The sequence below is a fragment of the Protopterus annectens genome, chromosome 6.part0 (assembly GCF_019279795.1).
Source record: "Protopterus annectens isolate FY-2018-M chromosome 6.part0, PAN1.0, whole genome shotgun sequence".
Taxonomy (NCBI): domain Eukaryota; kingdom Metazoa; phylum Chordata; order Ceratodontiformes; family Protopteridae; genus Protopterus; species Protopterus annectens.
The window spans coordinates 257,155,285-257,178,302 of NC_056737.1; the positions used below are offsets into that span (position 1 = coordinate 257,155,285).

Consider the following 23,018-nt stretch of genomic DNA (forward strand, 5'->3'; position numbering starts at 1 on the left):
CATTGCACACATTTACACATAAGCTACAGGTATCAACAACCAACAAAAACAAAGACTTACAGCATGGCAGAGAGGGACAGGTTTTATTAGAGTTTTATCACAAAGCATTTTGCAAAACAGGTCAAATTTAAAAAAGTAAATGTTAAATAAATGTTAGAGAAAAATACCCAAAGTAGACAAGTAGATGTCAAGATGAATATCCAAACTACATTCCCACATTACAGACATCTTGAAGAGTTGGTAATGTCAAAACAACAGATTTCTCCTACACTGAAGTTAAGACTACCCTAAACATGCATACATACACCCTGTAGCGTGGTGATAGCAGATCAAATTGGTTGCTAGGCAAATGACTATGGTGGCTATATTTTTGCAACAGTACTGCGGTAGCATTGTTGCCTCACAGTAAGACGCTGTCCTGTTCGATTCTCAGCTAGAGCGTCTTCTGTGTGTGGACATGCGTGAATGGGCGTACCTTCGTTGAAGGTTGTGCATCAGGGCCGGCAACTCGGCACGTAAAAATCTACTGCCAATCATTAGCGGACCGGAGTTCCGCTGTGGCGACCCCTAACCGGGAAAAGCCCAAAGACACAACAACTGTACTTATTTTAATCCATAGTTCCTAGACTAATAAGCATGCTAACAGCAAAGACAATATTTGCTACAAACCTACTATAGTTCTAACCCTTTGTAAAGTATAAATATGCAAATTAAGTCTTGTCATGTCATCAAGAAGTTAAGACTTTTTTTTTGTATAAGGAACTTTTTTCTAATCAACAATATAAATTTAACAAATATGTAAACACACTTACCAGACTCGACACAAATGGCAAATATAAGCTTACAGAGTTTTACTGTTGTACGCAAACTACTGAAGCGATAAGAACTGCCATATTACTAGCAATAATGAACGGTCAGCCCTGCAGCTTGTGAAACCATCTTTCTGGTTCAAAGAAAAAAAAAAAAAAGGGAAACATATGGGCTGGAACGCAAGTCTAGTTGAATGTCAGTTCAATTGCTGTAAAGACCCTTTCTGTTCTCTGAGAAATGAAACATACATCCATCAGTTCTAGTTCCAGCAACTGTATATACAAACACACCCAGTTCAAGAATGCTGTTCACAAAGCCAGTTATTTACTTCCTTGTTCACCTTCCAAAAACTTATACAGCCTACACCCCTTTTTGCAGCATGGAAAGAAACCGAACACACCAGCAACTGCAGCATAACAGCCCCTTAAAATCTAGGCTGCTACAACAGGATATCAAGTATGAATTATGCATCCCCTCAAAAATAAATAAAACAGTACTTGGTTGCATAAAGCGATATCTGAAAAGAAATTTGATAGCTCTGTGCCCTAAAATTTTTAAGCTGAAAATGCATATTTCTCAATTCAGCTTTGGGTTAGGATACTTTATAACATGAAATGACTAGTCCGTGACTCAAACTAATTCAAACCCCTAATATCCCTATTTTGAATCCCTCTATTTTATTGTACTTTATTTTAATTTTATACATTTCTGAACTAAGGCAAGTCTACTGGACACAAAGTGTTCTTTTTCAGGAGCAACCCAGAAGCACTATCTGGTCAAATGACTTGCTCAAAGTTGCACAGTAAGTAAATGGAGGTGACAGGAACCCAACCATGTACTCCTGACTACAGAAAGCAGCTTGCTAACAGCTCAGAGCCTTAATCCCCTGGTCTAACCACCAGATCCACTGAGAACTATTTCAGTCTGAAAATGATTTCTAAAGCAGATGAAAATAAAATACAAAACTTGTTTAACACAAAAGAGAAGGGCTTGTAACTAATATTAGCCTACTAAATAGGTCCTGGTAGTGTTTGTATTATGTAAGGTAAGGTAGCATTAAAATGTTCCTACAGATTTTTACATCACACAAACTATCTGGGGAAAGAAGAAACCATGTCTATTTAGTCTTTTCAAGAATCCCAAGTTGCTACAAAGACCTTTAACAGTCTTGGTGTCTACACAAAGCCTTTCTGATAATGAACTCCATACATTAACCACCATCTTCGTGGATAAATGCTCTCTTACAAGAGTAAACTCTGTTCCCTTTACCTGCATACTGTGCCCTAACCAGCTTGCCCTGTCCTTGTTTACCAAGTCACAACCATTACATTTCCTCTTTAGTGCCATAACTACCCCTATCATATTCCATTATGTGCCTCCTCTTTTCTGGTGAGGAAAGGCAACATGTCCTTACCTTCAACTCAAAATGTCACATCATTTATTCCCCTATCCTTGTTGCCTTCCTCTGTACATCCTCGATAAATCCTGTGTTCTGTAAAAAGCCCTCAGAAATGTTCACCAACTTCAGCGGCAGCTTTAACTAATGTATGATACATGGACTTAAGTGATGTAAGGGTGGTAATAGCCACGATATACCTGAGCCTTTGGTCCTTGCTGTTGTTCTTTTGTTCAAAGTCAAAATTTGAAGCTTTTCAGTAATAACTCCAGGTCCTTTTCCTGCTATGGCTTCTAGCCAAACTTCCCCCATCTCCTACAGACTGACCGTGGATGATGTTTCTTCAAGTAGAAAGTACCATACAAGTGGAAGGGGTTGAAATAAAACTGCTTTCTTGCAGATCATATTTCCAATGTTTCCATGCTCCTCTTCAGGCTTTCTTCTCAGTCCGTCTTAACTACCCCAACCTTGACATCACATGCAAAAGGACTAATGTACAATTTCATGTCCTGGATGAGGTCACATAAGCATATTAAAGTACTGACCTGCAAAGGACACTACCTTTACTTTATTGTTTTTATTATTATTTTCCAAAGAGCTCCCCTACACAGCTGTAGACTTTTTACAACTTCATATCCACCCTTACCACCCCCTTACGTCTGCCACTAGCATGTGGCACCGGACAGAAAGTCAAAGGCTTGGCTTAAATTTAGACAGAGCGCATCCACAGGGCTACCTTTGTTTACCTCTGTAGTGAAAGCTGATCTGAATCAGGATAGTCAGACACCATCTTCCTGTACACAATCAGGTTAGATTAAATAAAAAAGAGCCAGTTATATCCCATAAGCCTTACAAAATCATGACTCCTACCCCATATCTACATTTTTACCTACCACTAAGCTCTGGCTCAGTGGCTTGTGTTTTCATGGGCTGCTCCATGTTCTATCTTTACATAAGGACACCACAACTGTTTGCTTTAAAGTCTTTTGGGATGCTCCTTCCCTTAGAGACTCAGTAATCAGTTCTTTCAGGGGGTACCCCAGCAGCCCCTTTCCACATCTTCACAGGGATACTATCAGGTCCATGTCCCCTCTCCTCTCCAGCCTCCACAAGTGCTCCTTCTACCTTCACAGTCGTTACATCCCTGTCTAGGCTACAGGATGAAACTTCAGCTCTTGTATCACAAACACACATATGTGATCAGAAAGACAGAATGCAATAATTGAAAAGAAACCAAATATGAAACCGGAAAAAACAAGTTTAAAAATACTTCTGCAAAGGGGCTTCTTATTCCCAGGGTTGGGATATGTGCCCTCACATTCTGTTAGCTACATAACAGAGATTTTATTTTATTTATTGATTGATTGATATTTGTTAACCGTGTTGGTCCAGCTGGGTTTGTGGCCCATTTTCAGTGGAGACCCGAGGAGAAAAAGCTTAAAAAAAAAAAATATATAAATGTTTGATTCTCTGTAAATGGTTGAGTCAAAAATATGGTCAAAATCAGTTAATACAAGAATGTTACAGAGACAAAAGCAGAAATGCAAACACGATATATACATATTTACAGACTAAAAACTATATTTACATATTTACAAAAAGAGTTAAGTCCAACAGTATTGACTGTAGAGTTTAATAAGTATCCACAATAGTGGAGTACTTAGCTGTATATGGAGGGACTAAAAAGGTATATAGTAGGATTGTGAGGAGCTTAAGTAGAGGCTTGGCAAGGACATATTTTGGAGTTGAGAAGATGAAGTTTGAGTTTTTCTTTAAAGTGGGATGGGTGAATGATGGAACAAATGTCTCCCGGGAGTTTGTTCCAGGCTTGGGTGTTGGAGTGTTTATAAGAGCTTGTCAGCTATTTTTTTGGGTGGTAGATTTGTAGTAGTTGCTGATTAGAGGTACAGAGAGTCTGTGGAGGAGTGTAGCTAGAGATGAAGGAAGACAGAGCAGGGCAGAATGAAGGTTTGTAAAGAATGAAGTGTAACATTTGAAGTTGTGACAGCAGTAGAAGATGGGGGAATTCTAACCAGTGGAGAGTATTTAGGGTAATGCAGTGATGTGTATTGTATGAAGAATTTGTGACAAATCTAGCTATCTTGTGGGAAGTTTGTTGGAGTTTAAAGTAGTAGTTTGGATGCTGGGGAGTACTGGGGCAGCATTTAGAAGGGATGGGGAGGAGAAGAGCTTGTGCAAGGGAGAGTCTGGCATTTGCAGTTAGAAATTTTTTGTTGCGCTACAGTAAACCAAGTTTCTGGTGAGTCGTTTTTATACTTTGGAGAATGTGCAAGTTAAATTGGAGTTTATTATCTATGATGACCCAAGGAGTTCAGTGTGAGGTTCAGGTTGGATAACAGTGTTAGAGGAAGTAATAGTAAAGGTGTATTTGAGGTGAGAGAGAGATCGGGGGAAAAATAATAAGAGTTTAGTCGTTTTAGGGTTGAGAATAAGTAGATTACTGGACAACTACTGTTCAGTGGATAGGAAGACCGGTTGAGTAAGAGTGTGGAGATTGGAGATATTATCCGAGATGGAGATGAGAGTCAAGTCATCTGCATAGTGGATAAGGGAGGATTGTTTACAAGAAGTATAGAGATCATTGGTAAAGACATTAATAGGAGGGGACCCAGGATGGAACCTTGTGGTACACTGGTTGGGACAGGTATGAATGGAGAAGTGGAAGAGAGCCACTTAACAGATTGCTGCTGCAGGATAAGTAACTGGAGAACCAGGCAAGGGAGGAAGAAGACAGATTGAGATTTGCAAGTTTAGATAGCAGTAGGGGATGGGAGACTGTATCAAAAGCTTTGGAAAGGTCAAGGAAGAGACATAATATGAGTTTGTTATTGTCTTGGGCCGCAGCAATGGTATGTGTAAAGGATAAGAGGGCAGTAGTGCTGTGGTTGGGACCGAAACCATGCTGAGTGGGAGTAAGGAGGTTATGCTGGAGGAGGTAGTTGAGTAGTTGTGAGTGGATACATTTTTCGAGAATCTTAGAGAGAGGAGATAGAATAGCTATAGGTCGGTAGTTAGACGGGTCTGTAGAGTTTCCACCTTTAGGCAGGGGAATAGTGAAAAAGGATTTCCATAGGGTAGGGATGGTGGACTCCTGAATAATCTATTGATTAGTATAGATACTGGATAGGCAATGTAGTCAGCAGCAAGTCTGAAGAAGGTAGGAGGCAGATTGTCAATGGAGGGAGAGCAGGGTTTGAGTTTGTGAAGAAGATATCTGATGTAGGAAGTAGGAACCAGATGTAAAGAGAATAGTTATTTGTTAGAAGGACTGGGAGGGGTAGGCAGAGAAGTTGTGTTACAGCTGGAAGGTATGAGTGTTTGAATTGTTTCAATAAAGTGTTTATTGAGAAGAGTAGCAGTTTCCAGAGGAGATGTAGGAGAACTTGCGAGGGTTGGATTTGTTATTGAATTGGGCAAAGTTATAAAAGGACTGTTTGTTGTTATTGGTTTGTTTTTTTGTAAGATTTCTGAGGTGTCTATAATTATGTAGCAGAGGTAATTCCTTTGTTTGATCCAGGCTTGGTGTGTATAATTATGTAGCAGAGGTAATTCCTTTGTTTTCATCTAGGCTTTCCAAGCTCCATCTCTTTTTCACATAAGAGACTTACTTTCTTTTGAGAGCCAGGGAGCATAATTGGGTTTTATTCTAACCTTCCTAGATGGAGCAAGAGAGTTCAGGGTATTCAGGAAGATGCTACTGAACCTAGTAACTGCGTCACTGAGGGATTTGTTTAAGGATTCACCACGTTAATGGTGGATAGAATAGAGCTGAACTGGACTACATTAAAATTTGAGAGTTTTCGGCAATCTCTATAAAGGTGGGATTGGGGGGAGTTGGATGGTGTACCTAAAGATGGAGGTGGTTGCTAAGTTGGTCTGGTAGGGCAGTGGTAAAAGGAGCTGGTGAGTATCCAGTTAATTATGGAGCCGGAAGATGAGTTTTTAATGGAGGCGGGTGGGCGAAGATATCAGTTGCTGGAAATCATGCAGGTTGACACGGAGTTGTGGAGAGTCAGTTTTAAGTTTAGACCAGTCTAGGTTAACACTGCCTAAGATGAGGGTTTCATAGGGAATATTGTGGGAAAACCAGGATAAGATATTCTCTAAAGTGTATGAATTGTTTCCAGGAGGGATACAGGTGGTGGCAACAGCTAATTTTTTTGTGAGGGCTAAGGTGGCAATTAAGGATGATGAGTTCAGCTGGGTGAAAGTCAGGGATGGGTGTAGGGAAAGGTGAGAGACTTTGGCTATTGGAGTGGAGGATGGCTACACCACTCTCTTTTTTTGGGAATCTATCAGAGTGATAGACATTATAGCCTGGTGGGAGAATTTCATTGTTCGTGATATGTGGCTTAAGCCAGGTTTCAGATAAGGAAAAATTGTGAGGGTTAGTATGCGTTAACCAGGCACAGAAATTGGTGATTTTGTTAGTTAGGCTTTGAATATTTAGAGAGTATATTGCCAGGTGCTTGGTATGGATACATTTAGTGCAAGAAGCTGAGTATGGTGAGAGGTGTTTGGGGAAGGAAGGGAGGTATAAGATAAAGGGTGGGTGTTTGACTGAGGGGGGAGGGGCCAGGATTGGGGCCGACATCCCCAGATATGAGTAAGTTATTTGTGGGAAGACAGATTACAGTAGTACATAGATGTAGTTTGTGTAATTTGGGTTTAGATTTGCAGGTAGGAGGGTGGATTTGCAATATAGGCAGTTTGTGAAGAGAAGAGGTGGAGAGGTTGAAAAGGGCTGAGGAGATATGAAAATGGGAAGGTGTAGAATGAGTGTCAAAGGTATAGGAGGTAGGATTACAGTATCTGGGGAAAGGAGACGACCCCCCCCCCCAAGATACCACAATCTTGTAGTTTAAAAGCAAAAACCTCAGAATCAATCACACATTAGTGACTGCATTTAGAGAATGTCAAATCACTAGTGCCTCACATTTAAGCCTGGGGACTCCCTTATCTGTCCATGACCCCCTTCCCGGCCTCACCTTCACAGCAGTGTACCTTCACTTCTGCTCCTCCGTTGAATACTGATGCAAAATACTTATTTAGATTTTTTGAACTTTCCTTTTTGTTTCTCTTATACTTCCCTCCCAAACTATTTCACAAATGTCCTTTTACACTTTTACTTTTTGAGGTTTACTAAAGGACATTTTGTACTGCTAATCTTTTCTCTACTTCCCTTTTTGTTTACTTGATGCATTTTGATGCAATTTTTAAATTTTCACATTTTTCTCCTAGTAATACTCCCCATCCCTTTAATCCATTCCTATCCCATAGGTTCACAGGGAAATACTAGGCCATCATTCGGCAGACTATTACAAGCCTAGCTAATAGGCAGAAGCCAGAATAAAACCTTGTACCTTGTATCTGAGAGGTTACAAGACCTAAACCATTAGCCAACCCTCCCCCTTCAACTGCTACCTTTAATCTTAATCTCTTAGATTTTTCTCATTTTCTTCATAAAGTTAGGCTTGTTTAACAGTACAGTCATTATTAAATAAGGAATCCTTGCGCAGACTCGCTTCAGTTATCACCAATGGGACGTACTAACCGAAGACTTTCTATTATATGAAATATAAGAAATGGCTCCTCCTTTTGACAGCCTGCTATGATTTTATTTTAAAAGGTCAGTGCTTTGGTTTGCAGTACCCAAAGGTGAACCGTATATGGCCATGATGAGCCTTTAAATCTTTTCCACACCTCCCCATGTTCCACTATTGAATTTACATAGTTCCCGTACACCTTCACTTTCATACCACCTTCCTACATCTTTAAGGACATAAATATTCACTTTCATACCACCTTCCTACATCTTTAAGGACATAAATATTTAGTCATCCTCCACTCTCCTATAATCCCTGACTCCAAGTCTTTATAGTCCTTCCTAGTACCAATGCTAGAGCTACTTTAAAGTAAATTGTTGAATAGTCTCTAACAGCTACTAAAACCTTGTTTTTAGATCTTGTACACCATACCTCCAGACAGGACACCAGATTTAGGGTTCTTCACTGCATGCTATTAACAGATTTATTTCACTTGCTGTCCGATACTCGGAGCATCTCTATGACATACAGTGGTGCTACACAAAATTTAGACATCCACGCTCCTTCACATATCATCCTGATACGCTTCCTGCCTTGCAGTGCTCCAAACACATATATCAGGAGGTAAGTCTGTGCCTCCATTAGCATTCAACTCAAAGTGGTGCTCTCTCACAACCTCTCTCCAAAAGGGTAAACCAATATCAAGAGAAAGTATACCCTTTTTAAAACTATGCAAAGTGCTAATTAGCAGTACTCTAGTCCAGAGTACTCAAAAAGTGATGAAGATGTTAAAGACAAGCAGATTCCGTAAGCAAAAGCTGCATTACAATGTCAATATGTATGTGGGTAAAGAAAATATGAAAATAAAAAAAGTCACTGTGAGCAGTTCCAACCAGCCATACTTACAAGTCGCAACAGACTTCTATCGCAGCTCTATGAATTGTAGACATCCACCAAATTCACCAAGCAAGTAAGGAAATGCAAGGAGATTGATAGACCTTTCACTGTCATCACAAATATACGGTTTTCCTCCATAAGGCCGCAAGCCCATTGTATGACGCCCTAAAGTGCGAAAGTACAATAGCAAGATTTGTAAATTTCGAAACAGACAAGTGTGAATTCAAATGAGTGAATGCCAGTGTGCATTCATTCATTTGAATTTGGCATTCCAAGTGTAGATCACACTATAGTGGGGATCAGGACATGTACCCTTTCCTCCACTGTAGTGCAATCTTGGAGTTAGTATATTAAATTAGCAGGGTGTGTGGGGGGCTTGCCCCCCCCTGCATAATGGTGTTTGGAGAAATTCGGAAATGTCAGGTGTTTCGAACACATTAAACATTTCTGGATTGCGGGATTCGTTGTATAGCACTTTTGCTGTTTTCAGCAATTGAAAGTGCAGTTGAGTCAGACATTTTTTATTTGCGACGTAATGGATGTAAACCCAAATACACAATGCATGCACACCTAGGGACACTTTGTATATTGCTTTTTATTACAAATCTAAACAAACATCTCAATATCCAAAACAGCAAACTATTTTGGTAAATATACTAAAACAGGATGTTTAGACAACAACTGCCAGTTCATCTGACAATGCCCAAAATGGGAGGGGGAATTAAAAAAAAAAAAAAGAAAAGAAACAGTACTGCTCAGTTTCTTTCATACTTCTCTTTTACAGTAATCTGCCTGTTTCGGGTGTACCAAATCAATGTAGGAAATACTTGTTCAGTCTCACGTTCAATCTGCTGATTTTTGCTCCACTTTCATACTCTTAAATCAATATCACTACCCTCAGCCTTATGAATGGCATACCACAAAATTACCAATTTATTACACTTTGAGAAAGAAGTGCAGACTGACCTTATGCCCACCATATCTACCCATTTCAAGGCTGCCCTGGTGGTGGCTTACATACGGTTTCAATTAAATACTTGTCATCAATAAAACAACGAAACACAAAATAAAACTTTTTTCATCCCAAAGTGTATTTCATCTGTACAAAATGATTCTTATACTGTCATAAATAAACATGACCTGACCATTTCACATCTTATTTGGCACTGCTATGTTATTTTTTTCTCATGCACTCCATGATGGGTTATAATGAACTTCTACACTTTATTAAGGAATGTATCTGCCAGGCTCTCCTATTTTTTTCCCAATCATAGGGCCCAATACAAGTAAAATCCTCCCAACAAGGTGATGTAAGCTCCGACACATCTTTCCTCATCACTGGGACCATACACCTACCAAGTCTTTGGAGTTATAGAAGTTCACTAGGCCCTCAAGACTTTTTGGTGACATCACTAACACCACTGACTGTTTTAGCTCTGTAGCTAGGGTGGAGTGTATGGGGTAGTTGCCAGATCCTAGTACCCAGGCCAGTCTTCAGCTTCAATGTAGGTGGTGCACATTGTTAGAATGAGGGTATTCGCACACATAATGATGTTGGTCATATTTGAAACAATTTCTCTCTGGTACAGAAGTTTATCCTTTCCTGGTACCTTGGGTAACTATGCTGTTTATCTTGCACTGTGGGTCAAATAATTGGGTATTCTTAATAAAAAACTGAAGGCAATCCACCACTCTCAACTCCACCTCTCCACCTGATGGATAAGCTAACTGCTAGTCTATGTGGCACAGGACTCATTTTTTAAAGCACCTGCTGAAACAAGAATACCTGGCCTGGGTTGGGTATCTCTGATCACAAAATGTATTCCTTAGGAGACGAGAGGATATAGTCCACTTTCTTAGGTACTGAAGCAACCATATCCATGCTTTTCAACGTTGCACTGGCAGCTATTTTAAAGAAGGTCTGCAAAAGTTGACACACTCTGGGATGACTCATTTGTAGAATGAAATGCCTTAAGAAGAGGAGACTTCTGCAGTTACATGGTCAGTTGCCTTCCCCCCTCTGGTGCATCAAGTCTAGAAATTCAAACTCTGGAAAATTAGTTGGGACACAGGAGAACTGGCATCCTCCTTGTCATCAAGATCGGCTATGGGGAGGTCCGCCTATGAATCACGTGCTTCTTGTAAACAAGCCCTTCTCAGTGTATTTGGAGGGGATGAGTTCAAAGATAAGTACTGCCAGTTTGGAGCTGAACTTGTTGGTTAAAGAGCTAATCTATTTTTTGACACGAGCTGTTAAAGAAATGAACAATGTTTCTCTACAGTATTCTAGTATCACTACCTGCATAAACATTTTAAATGTACATCTGAGGGACACAGTGTGCACAGTTGTGTTGCCCTCCCTTAGGACACCCAGAAACACAGACAGATGTTACAGTACAAGTAAACTAGAGAAGGGGAGGCAGTCTTTTGATGACTTGGACATACTGCTAACAAACATGCAGATGAGTAAGACGCACCTTATGCTTAATGGTGTGGTACAGAGCAGTAGGCATTTGACATTGTGTGGTCTGTTATATACTGTGTTTAAACAGTCTCTACAGTTAGCATGCAGAGTTTACGATTGTAAGTGTGCCTTGTATGTTTTTGGGGTTCAATACTTGCCCAGCTGACAAATCAATAGTTGATGTACTGGACTGACATCTGGGCACAGTGATGGATCAGACCAAGGTTACCGACAAGCAGAGTGGTGGCATCCACTTCTGCCACTGGCTGGGCTGCTGGTGTGCTTTTACGGGCAGTGAATAGACACGTGGCAGTGTCTCCACTTAAAACGTTTTGACATCACTTTAGGGTTGGTTGTGGATGCATCTTTCAGGGATAAAGTAGATTTACTAGGGCATACCCTTAACAATGACAGTGATGGGGGGAGGGTTCATCAAGGCACTTAACCCATTAAATACCATGATGCAAAAAGCATACTAACTCAACTTGTATGTACAAAGACACTTTTTTCTGAGGTGTGGTCCATGAATGCTGATATGTTTAACTAATTTGCTCAAGAGTCACACGGTGAATAAGTGACGACAGGGAGAATTAAAACAATGACTACAGGAAAAATGAAGCTTGTTTAAAGGTCATATAATACTGCTAAAGGCCATTTACCACCGTTTTACCTAAGACGCTCAAGAAATAAAAAAATTCTAGTGCAAGTTGTTAAATGCTGGAAGACAGATTAACTAGTCATGTTTTTTGACTGATACATAAACCATTTCTGCAAGGCCAATAAGAGACTCCTTTGCCTGGAAAAATATATAACCATTCCAGAAAAAAGTCATTAATACTTCATACCGGCAGACAGAAAAAGAAATACCATGCTTCAATTTAAAACTAGATGATCAACATGTTTACTACAATGTGACTGTCAGTGTTCTTTTCACGATGTCACATTAAACATTTTATACACATTGCAGTTTGTTCCCCACCTGTATAACTATTTTGACCACTAAAAGCTGAACATAGGCAGTCAAATCAAAACAGCTCACACAATTGTTATAAAAAATCCTTATACCAAATGGCTCCACAAAGAGACACAATATTACACTTACTTGTTTAACTATGTCTACTGAGCAGGTAGGTGGGCAGATACAAGCTGAATCCTGTTAAGTCAAAACATGGGTCTGGAGCAGAGTGGCAAATGTAGTCATACATACAATATTCAGTAAACAAATCAGAGGACAATACAAAAATAAATATAACATGCATTGTACATGTATAATACAGAAAACAGAGGAGATGTTAAACCCAGCAATAAAATGATGCATTGTCAGAAAGCATAAAAAAGTAAACAAAGACTAACAGAGACAGCCATGTTATCCACAGCAACAATCATAACACACGACTCTTAGAAAATGTTAATCCTGAAGCCAGGTGGAGCAGTCAAAGAGTAAACAACTTAGAGTTAAATATAGAACTGGTCCAATAATGCCAAATACAGTGGATATAAAAAGTTTACACACCCCTGTTAAAATGCCAGTTTTTTGTGATATAGAAAAAAAAAATTAAGACCACAGAAAATCATTTCAAAACTTTTACCATCTTTAATGTGACCTATAACCTGTACAATTCAATTGAAAAACAATCAAATCTGTTAGGGGAAAAACTATAAAAAAATAAAAAACATACAATACTCTGGTTGCATAAGTGTGGACACCCTTAAACTAATACTTTGTTGCGTGTGCATGCCCTTAAATGAATACTTTGTTGAAGCACCTTTTGATTTAATTACAGCATTCAGTCTTGGGTACACACCTGCCATCAATTAAAGAGATTCTGATTAACCCCCAGTAAAATTCAGCTGTCCTAGTAGGATTTTCCTGACATTTACTCAGTTGCCTGCTACAGTAAAAACCATGGTTCACAGAGACTTTACAAAGCATCAAAGGGTTCTCATTGTTGAAAGGTAACAGTCAGGAAAAGGGTACAAAAAATTTCCACAGTATTGGATATACCATGGAACACAGTGAAGACAGTCATCAAAAAGTGGAGAAAATATGGGACAACGGTGACGTTGCAAAAGAACTGGGTGTCACTCCAAAATTGATGAAAAGACAAGACAAAAACTGGTCAGGGAGGCTGCCAAGAGACCTGCAGCAACACTGAAGGATCTGCATGAATTTCTGGCAAGTACTGGTTGTGTACTACATGACAATGTTTGTGTCTTTCGGCTTTTCCCGGTTAGGGGTCGCCACAGCGGAACTCCTGTCCGCTAATGATTGGCAGTTGATTTTTACGTACCGGCTTGCCAGGCCTGACGCACAACCTTCAATGAAGGTACGCCCATTCACGCATGTCTCCACGCAGAAGACACTCTAGCTGAGAATCGAACCAGACAGCGTCTTACTGTGAGGCGACAACGCTACCACAGCACCACCACCGCATGACAATAATCTGTCATATTCTCCATATGTCTGGACTATGGGGTAGGGCTGCAAGACAGAAGCCTTTTCTTACACAGAAAAACATTCAGGCCCGGCTAAAAATTGCAAAACACTACATCAAGTCTCCCAAAAGTATGTGGGCAAATGCGTTACAGTCTGATCAGACCAAGGCTGAACTTTTTGGCCACAATTCCAAAAGGTAAGTTTTGCACAAAAACAACACTTCGCTTCACCAAAAGAACACCATCCCCACTGTGAAGCATGGTGGTGGCAGTATCATGCTTTCGGGTTGCTTCTGTTCAGCTGGAACTGGGGCTTTAGTCAAGCTGAAGGAATTATGAACAGTTCCAAATACCAGTCACTTTTTGGCCCAAAACCTTCAGGCGTCTGCTAGAAAGCTGAAGATGAAGAGGAATTTCACCTTTCAACACACCAATGACCCCAAGCATACATCCAATCAACAAAAAAAATGGCTTCACCAGAAGAAAATGAAAGTTTTGGAATGGCCCAGCCACAGCCCAGACCTAAATCCAATAGAAAATCTGGGGGCAACCTGAAGAGGGCTGTGCACAAGGGATGCCCTTGCAATCTGACAGATTTGGAGTGCTTCTGCAAGGAACAGTGGGCAAAAATTGCCAAGTCAACACATGCCATGCCGAGTGACTCCTACCTAAGAAGACTGAATGCTGCAATTAAATCAAAAGGTGCTTCAACAAAGTATTAGTTTAAGGATGTGCAACCAGCATATCGTATGTTTTTTTTATATTTTTTCCCTTAACAGATTTGTTTGTTTTTCAATTGAATTGTATAGGTTACAGGTCACATTAACATTGGGAAAAGTTTTGAAATGATTTACTGTGGTCTCATTTTTTATATTACAAAAACTAGGCATTTTAACAGGGGTATGTAAAATTTTATATCTACTGTACATCCACAGTTCAAGTACTAATATGCCTGGAAATACTGAGAAGCCTGCATTCAAGGAGAACTAGTCATTTTCAGAAAACTAAGGCTAGTGTCTGGAAAACAGAATAAACTGGAGTGAAAAATCAGAAATACAAGTATCCATATTGCACAGAAATAAAATGAACAACTGTGAAAAATGACCACTTAAAAATGTACAATCACACAACACAGAGCAGCAGACCAGACCTAAAAAACTCCTGCAAAGGTAATATACATGTGCAGCAAGCATACTACACAGCAGCTATATAAAGTGAAAGAAGTCCAGAAAGGGTACTATATGGGGGAATAAATTACAAGCATTTGGGTTAGCCCACATCTGTGAGTAACCCTGTCCAATAATGAAAAAAAGATTTAAAATGCCTTGCATTGCCTGCTGTTCTCGATTAATGAGATAGAAAGCAACAAGACACACACACAACGCACAAAAGGAAGACTGTTCCTCCAAGTATTCAGTTCCAAAGATTGCAAAACTGACAGGAACAGTCTGATTGGACCAGAAGTGTTTCTTGCACTGTGCAGAAGTCACAGACAGGGGGTTTACAGAAGCCCATATGCAAAGTCTGAAAAGAAAGCGTATATCAACAGGTCATGTTTCTTTGACGGGTAACCAGCTTACTGTATCCAGGGTTAATCAGCGTAAACAGCAGCATGATTAGAAAAGCCTTGTTAGTATGAGTTTGCAAAACAGCTGTACTGTAGGATGAGTCAGCTGCAACACTGGAAGACTAAATTCTGTCAAAAGTAGGATAATTCCCCTAATAATGTCTGCTTAGCCTACAGCACAAAGGAACGTAGGATAATTCCTCTAATAATGTCTGCTTAACCTACAGCACAAAGGAATGCAAATATCCTATAAAAAAAGTAACTTTGGCCAAATATTTCACTTCTAATGCACTGTGTGGTTAGAATGAAAGGCAGGAATACATACTCACGTGTAAAGGTAATCTACTCTTCTGGAAGGAAACCAAAAAATATCTGGGTCTACTTTGTTTCATTGAATCTCATGTCACTGAATTTGATTTCACCCCGACCACATTGCTGAAAACACAAATTACTGAAAACTCATTTTACTGAATCTCATTTCACTGAACTGAACTTAGTATATATAGCACTCTGTAGAGTACTATAAGGCAAGTAAAAGGTATATGCCCTTTTCCACTGTAGTGCGATCTTGGAGTTAGTATATATAGTTGGGGGGTGAGGGTGTAGCCCCCACCTTGTTTGTTTTATATTGTATTTTACCAAAAACTTCAAAACATACATTTTAAACAATAGACATGCACAGCTGCAACACCAGACTAACTCTCGCCAGAAGACAATATGTACTCAAACTATGTGGGGGATCCCCCCTAACTATATATACTAACTCCAAGATCCCATTACAATGGGGAAAAGGGCATATACCTTTTACTTGCCTTACAGTACTCTACACAGAGCTATATATACTAACTGCAGTTCAGTGAAATGAGTTTTTAGTAAATTGAGTTTTCAGTGAAGTGGTCGGGGTGAAATAAGATTCAATGACACAAAGTAGACCCAAATATCCATACACACCAACTTAATGAGGCACTGTCTAGCCTTTTATGGGTGCTAAAGATCACACACTGCTATTAATAAAAAAAATTTCTCAGCCATTCTACAATTAGCTCAGTCAAACCTTTTTCTAGGTCACTTTGGAAATTGGCAAAGTTATCAGTTTAAATTACAGCAAAGACCGACTAATATTGCTTTTCTAAGACAACTTTTCTGTACTGTCAGCTTAAAATGAAGGACTGGTTATGGAAACAAACACCAATACTTGGAAAGAAAATGGATATATGTGGGTCCCTGACAACTTATATCTCCCCACCCAATCATGCAAATGGTCAAATAGACCATTCATCACCCCAGAAGGCAAGAACACTACATCACATTCATTTCTCTTATGCGGTGGGTGGGCACACTGGTGGTGCTATTATCCTTTCTTTGAGGAAGCAGGGATTTTGGTTTTAATCTTTAAGCATTCCCCGCTCAGCATGCAATAGGCCCAAGGGCCTGTTTCCCCCACAGTCAAGGCTCCCTTGAGGAATTCTATACAGTCAAGCCACAATGCATTATCACTCCTCTCCATTTTATCCCAGCTGCTTCTATTTAAACCCAGGCAGTCTGGTCATAGCTACAGCTTTACCCCCACCCAAACACACATCTTCCCACCCACACCCACCAATGCAGCTCAGTTTTGAAAGTTACAAGACTGCTTTTGACAGAGTAAATGCAGTACCTTTTGTTATGCCGGTTCTAAAGATTTTACTCCAAACTTTTTTAATAGTACTTCTAACACTCTGTTTCATGAACACAAGCATTAAAATGTTCATATGTGCCACAGCAAAGGACTGCACAAAGCAAGAGTAAAACATCCTTCAAGGGTGGAAAAGTTTACAGGACTTGGGGGAAAAAACATCAATTACTAGAATGATGAAGTACTGGAAAAATCATCAATTACTAGAATGATGAAGTACTGGAAAAATAACTGGGAGAAAATACTGCAGACTGTCAAATATTACAATGCTGAATTTGCTAGATGAATTGTAGTATTCTCAGGCCCCAGAAGAGGACAGGATTTTTATGAAGTTACTTTGTGAAGAAAAATAAAAATTGTTTACATGCCAGGTAGAAGGCAATTTGAAAAATAGAGTGCAAAGTTTCCTTTTGGAGTTGAAAAAAATTAAATATGGACGTAAAAGATCTTCAAAGGCAATTCTTCATATTCAGGGAGAAAATATTACATAATGAAAAATGTTGTGAAGCTGCATTCTCCAAACTAAACACACTATTAAAACTTTAATAGTTTCATAGCACATTTTCAACTATTCTGTTTATTGGCTTTATTCATGAACTGAAAAAGGCGATATCACAAAAACAACTTTAAAAATTATCTTTCCTGACAGAACTGCTTAAGGAGAATGTAACAGTTCAAAAAGCAGGTCCTTAGAAGTGCATTGCTAAAAACTTAAGATCAGAAGGAGATTTAAAATTTTTAAAGAAATGTTTTTAGGACATATGCCTGCCTACACTGCCTTCTACGCAAGATTTTCTGTGCTCTCTGTCAATTACCTGTTTCTTTTTCTGAGGGATCCTTTAGACCAGCCTGTGGCAAGTTCCCCCTGGTGCCCATCACTCTGATGGGTTGAACCTTTCTCCCCTCTTTAAACTCTCTTCTGCCATGCGTCCAATGGTACCACAGTAGTGCGAGCATTGTTCCCACCTAACTCACATGCACAAACCAAGGCCTGTATTTGTGAGGTCCTTCTTCATCTGCTATCGCAAATCCAGAAAGTGTGACCACAATGAAAGACCCCTGAATTCTCCAGAAAACAGAAAAGCAGCAGGCAACTAGCAGCCGTATGTCCCTCAGCCTCCAAAACAAACTGTTTTCTTTGTGTAACCCAGAAGACAAATTAAAGTAAAGGACAGAGGCGAGCAGGGAGAACTAGGATGCCAAAACAAGAAGGAGATACTACTCTCCAAAAGGACTACATACAAACTTCATCATGCAAGCTGCCTGTTGCTAAACACAGGGAAAAAGTTCATGAAAACACCCAGAAGAAGTTCAGGAAGTAAAATGAGATATTAATCCATATTCATAGAAAAGCAAGTGGCTACTAGCAGAAGTCAATTTGACTTGAAACATGTCCTTATTTGAGTCTGCCTGTTTTAAACAATGTCATACGTACACAAATGCACACATATTTTTCCCTGCAAAGAAATCCTTTCACAAGGCAGAAGAAAGGAGACCAACACAGTTTTAATTTGAGAAAACAGAATGATTTCTGTCCATTACACCCCCCCCCCCCCATCACAACCATGTACATTTCTGACGGGGAATACTGATAGAACCAGTACTCTTTGCCATGGGCAACAATGCACAGACGTGATGGGGGTATGTTACAACTTGCTCAGGGCCACATTCCTTGTGAGAAGCACTGACTTCAAAACCAAGACTGCCATATCTCTGAATAAGCAATTTAGTGAAATAATCTTTTGTATCACACTGCAGCAGGCAAGCTGATAACTGCTTCTGCAAACTGTACTAAAATGCTAAAATGGTGAACAGGAAACATAAGACAATAAATACATGCCTACATAAACAACCCTAAACTATCTCAGGCACAGAGTAAAACTGTTTCTCAAAAAAAGTACTGGAAAAGGTACATCCATTTCGCAGTAATATTTCCCACCCTCCCACCACTCCAGGATGCAACTTCTCCATTTCCTGTCCTGTACATGGACTACGTATACGGCACAAGTTCATGGGAAAGTTCATCTTAGTTAAAGAAAAAGGGTAAGATACTGCAAAGAGGCAAAGACACACTTCTGAAGCTTTACTTGGGAAGTTTCTCCTCTAAAAGAGACTAAGCCTACACACAAGGTGTACATACGCACAAACCCCTCCAAGTGCCCACATGATTTTTTTATTTCCATTTTATTTTTGTCAGTTTATTAACTGAGTAAGCCCACTGAAAACAAGTGTCTCTTTTTAGGGGCAACCTGGGAACACTGTTTGGTTAATTAACTTGCTCCGAGTCACACAGTAGACAAATGGTAATGGAAGGAATCAAACCCTGTACCCTTCACTGCAGGAAGCAGCAAAATTCAACAATACAGTACAAGCATCTTGGGACCCACTTCTTAGCAGATTATTCATATTCAGGATACCATTCAAATTACCTACATGCCTAAATAAATAAAAGGTAAGTAAGTAAGTAAACAAACAAAAACACACAACATGGAACAATCCATTTCATAAATCATTACCAGAGTGTGTGTGTGTGTGTGGGGGGGGGGGGGGGTAACTGATCTGCTTCCACGCAATCAGCTGCATCTGCAACCACTATTTAAACTTTTAAGGATCATCTCCTAATCACTAAATAAAAAAACGAAACAAACATCTTCAGAATGAAATGTAACAACCAAATCTGACATTAAAAATACTGTGCAACTCCTTTACTACATATCACAACCTTAAAGTATTCTGTTGAAAATGTTGGTGCTTTAAGTTGTACTGTCATTCCCTTTCACTCCTCTCCCAAACCTCATCTGGAAAAAGGGTACTTATTTGGGAGAGGGGTCTTGCTATCCTTCATTTACTAAATTCTACACATTATGTATAGTGATTTACAGTGGCTATTTGAATCATCTCTCTAATTTATACTTATCAGATTACAAGTATAAATCCATATGTCCATTTCCTCACTTTCTCACCCATTTAACAAAAATATGCACATTAAATAAGCAGATACAAATGCAATTATATAATGCTGAAAAACACTGTTCTTGTATATGTGCCTTACCATAATGCTTATCTGATGTGGAAATACAAGTGTTTTTTTTTTTTTTAGTTTAGTTTACTAACTTGTTAGTCATGCAAAGCTCTACCACACACACAGTTCTGTGTTTCATTTCAAGAGTATGCCAGGATCAGAGACTGGATTAAATGACTTGCTGAAAGACACAAAGTAAAGAATAAGGATTCTAGCACTGGATGAAATCCCCTCAGGAGGACATATAATCTTCTGTGCAATACTGCCTGATTTACGATGTGCCCATTTACAAATGTCTTGCAATCTGTTCCTTCACTGAACAGGCAGCAGCCAACATTCATTCATTCTGGGCAGTTCTGCTCCCCTCTTCTTGTGTCAAGTATCAACATCATAATAGTAGAGACACAATTGGCTGCAGGACTACAGAGAAAATCGCAAACAAAGCATTCACAATCTGAGACAGCCAGCAATCCTATGTGCAGAAAAATGTGACTTTAAATTGATGCATGTACTCATTTCTCAAGTATCACTGTAAGTCTAATAGCCCACAAGCTTCAAGAAACCTTATACCCCAGGATGTTTGGTACATTCCTAACATTAATCTGGTAACTCCTAGCGCTTACTGTACAGTCTGGGAGTGTGCAGTTGCATCTCCTCACCTACCACACAGTGTGGGAGAGGGCAGCTGTACCTCCCTGCCTACAGTAGAGTATAGGACAGTAGCTGTACCTCCCAAGATACAGTACAGCGTGAGAGTGCAGCTGCACATCCCAACCCACCGTGCAGCCAAGGAGAATGCCATTGAACTTCCCAACCTACAGACAGTGGGGTTGGAACAGTGATTATATCAACTATCAAAAAGACTACAAAAACAGCAATCAATCTAGAGATTGAATCTAAAATTATTATAAAAAAACAAAAACAATATTTTTTGCAACAGGCAAGGCCCCCCCCCCCATACTCCTTGCTAATTACATATACAAACTCTGAGATCACATCAGAGAGGACAAATTCCCTGCCCTGCAGCAATGTGACCTCAGACAGCAGCTAGCGTACTGAAACACATAGGAACGAAGAGTTCACTTTTCTGAAGATTCACTCTTACGCCCAACCCAAATTGCTTTTCTGACTGCTCGCTGTTATGAATGGTAACTTGGAGAGTACAGCTGAACCTCCTAACCTAACACAAAGGCTGGAAGACTGCAGCTGAGCCTACCAACCTACTGTACTGAGTGGGAGAGTTTAACTCAATTTCTCAACCTTCCATACATTGTGGGAGAGACGGCAGCTTGTTCTCCCAACCATCCAGTCTCTGTGAGAACAGTTCAACATCCCAATCCACCCATACAGCATGAGAGTGCAGCTGTACCTCCCAACCTGCCATACAGCATGCCTCCTTCACTGTTCAGCCTGGAAGAGTGCAGCCTTCTGCACTAATTAATCACCGGTGACTTGCTACTGGGTAATCTTTCCAAGATCACCTCACTTCTCCTTCCTCTGCTAATATGGGCTGCAGTACAGCTTGTACTTGCTGTTCAAGTATTCTATGTCATTACCTTTTTCTGAACAGCAATGCTTTTTCAGTACTGAAATAAATATTCTAAAATGAAACACAAAGTAACCATGCATTCTGAAAGAGGGGACTTTAATTGTAACTGCAGTAAATATTTCTGACCATTTTAAATGTAGATTCCAGCTCATGTCACTGCACAAAACAAATAAATTGTACTTAAAAACTGGACACCACAGTGAATGCCTTGCTGTGTCCCCTTGTTTATGAAGCAAGCAACCAAACACTAGACAGGTGTTTAATAACACTGCACTCATCTAACACACGTTTCATACAGAGATTCATGTAAACTGAGCTTTGAATCTAATTTACAGAGACAGAGGTATCCTGCAAAAAAAAGTGTCACTTTTATCTACTTATCTTTGCCACATGGCAAAACCCTACAACTAAAACAATTGCACCTTTATAAAATCTTTTTCTTACCTTAAGTCTTAACAATCAAACTGTTATAAATCTTTCCCTTATTTTGCTGAGTAAAGAGGCCAGCATTCTACAAAGATGCATCTGCAAAAGGAAAAGTATGTAGAAATAGAAAACATTTGTACTGCAAATAATTTATAAAACAAGGTAAGGGGAAAACTCAACTCCTAAGTGCCGAGACGTAAGGTAAATGCAACAAATGTTCACTCAAGTGAGAGAATTAAAAAAAAAAACACTGGGTTGTGATAGGCGGATTTACAAGAAGATTGCTGAATGCAAAACGACTACTAGCCTGCAGAAAATGTTCCACTTGCAGTGCTTTCACTTCTTCCCTTCTCCACTTACAGTTAGAACTTTACAATGGCAGGATATGTTGCAAAACTGAGTGCAGAAAAATTTCGAAGGCAGATATGGGAGTAAGTAACAATACAGATTTGGCCGGCAAAATTTCCATCCTTCCTCTCTGCCCCAAGTGTGACTCATGGATTTTGTTTTCTTCTACATAAAATGCAACTCAAACCTCCTGTAATGGCACTTGAGTGAAACTATTTACTCTTTGGAACAATTCATAGAACAAAATATGAAACAATGCGTATGAGGTGGGCAGCATAGATTTTTACCCAATAAAAAAGTATTTGTCTTTCAGAAAGTGGTTCAGCAGTTGGTATTGCCACCTCACAGTGCCTGGTTTTCCAGACCAGTTATCCAGCCTTCTGTGTGGAGTTTACATGTCACTGCTGTCTCAGTGTCAAATTTTTGCCAAGTGCTCCAGCTTCATCCTACATCTTAATGGCACCCTGCAAACAGACAGTCTTACACATTGATAAAAAAGAATGACTCTCAAAATGGTAGAGAGCAAAGTTTACAATAAAACAAATTAAAATATACTAAGTGCCATGAATTAAAAAAAATACCTTTACTCCATAAACACTCTTTATTATCATGGTCAAAACCAGCCAATAAAAAACAAAAGAAAACAATCAAACCAGTGAGGAATAATTACCTAAAAAGTACCAACATGAACAACACTTATGTTTCCTTACTATGCACATTCAAAAAACTGATTTAAACCTGGTGTATGACAGTCATCATACAATGTCTATTTATATTCTGAGTATTCAAGTAAATCATTAAAATCACCACCCCTAATAGTGTTAACTAGAACGACTAGAACTGCCAACATTAAATCAGTGA

General features: G+C 39.5%; 1 protein-coding gene across 3 annotated transcripts in view; it reads right to left on the reverse strand.

Annotated features, from left to right (window-relative positions):
• The window catches only part of SUSD6 (sushi domain containing 6), a 442,437-nt gene that overhangs the window by 404,979 nt on the left and 14,440 nt on the right, over positions 1 to 23,018 (reverse strand). The window contains exon 1 of one of the 3 annotated variants that reach the window (XM_044073996.1): positions 813 to 945. The exons of the other annotated variants lie outside the window; for them this stretch is intronic. The gene's annotated coding sequence lies outside the window, so the exon portion shown is untranslated. Of the gene's footprint in view, positions 1 to 812; positions 946 to 23,018 lie in introns of those variants that run through there. 3 annotated transcript variants of the gene reach the window in all.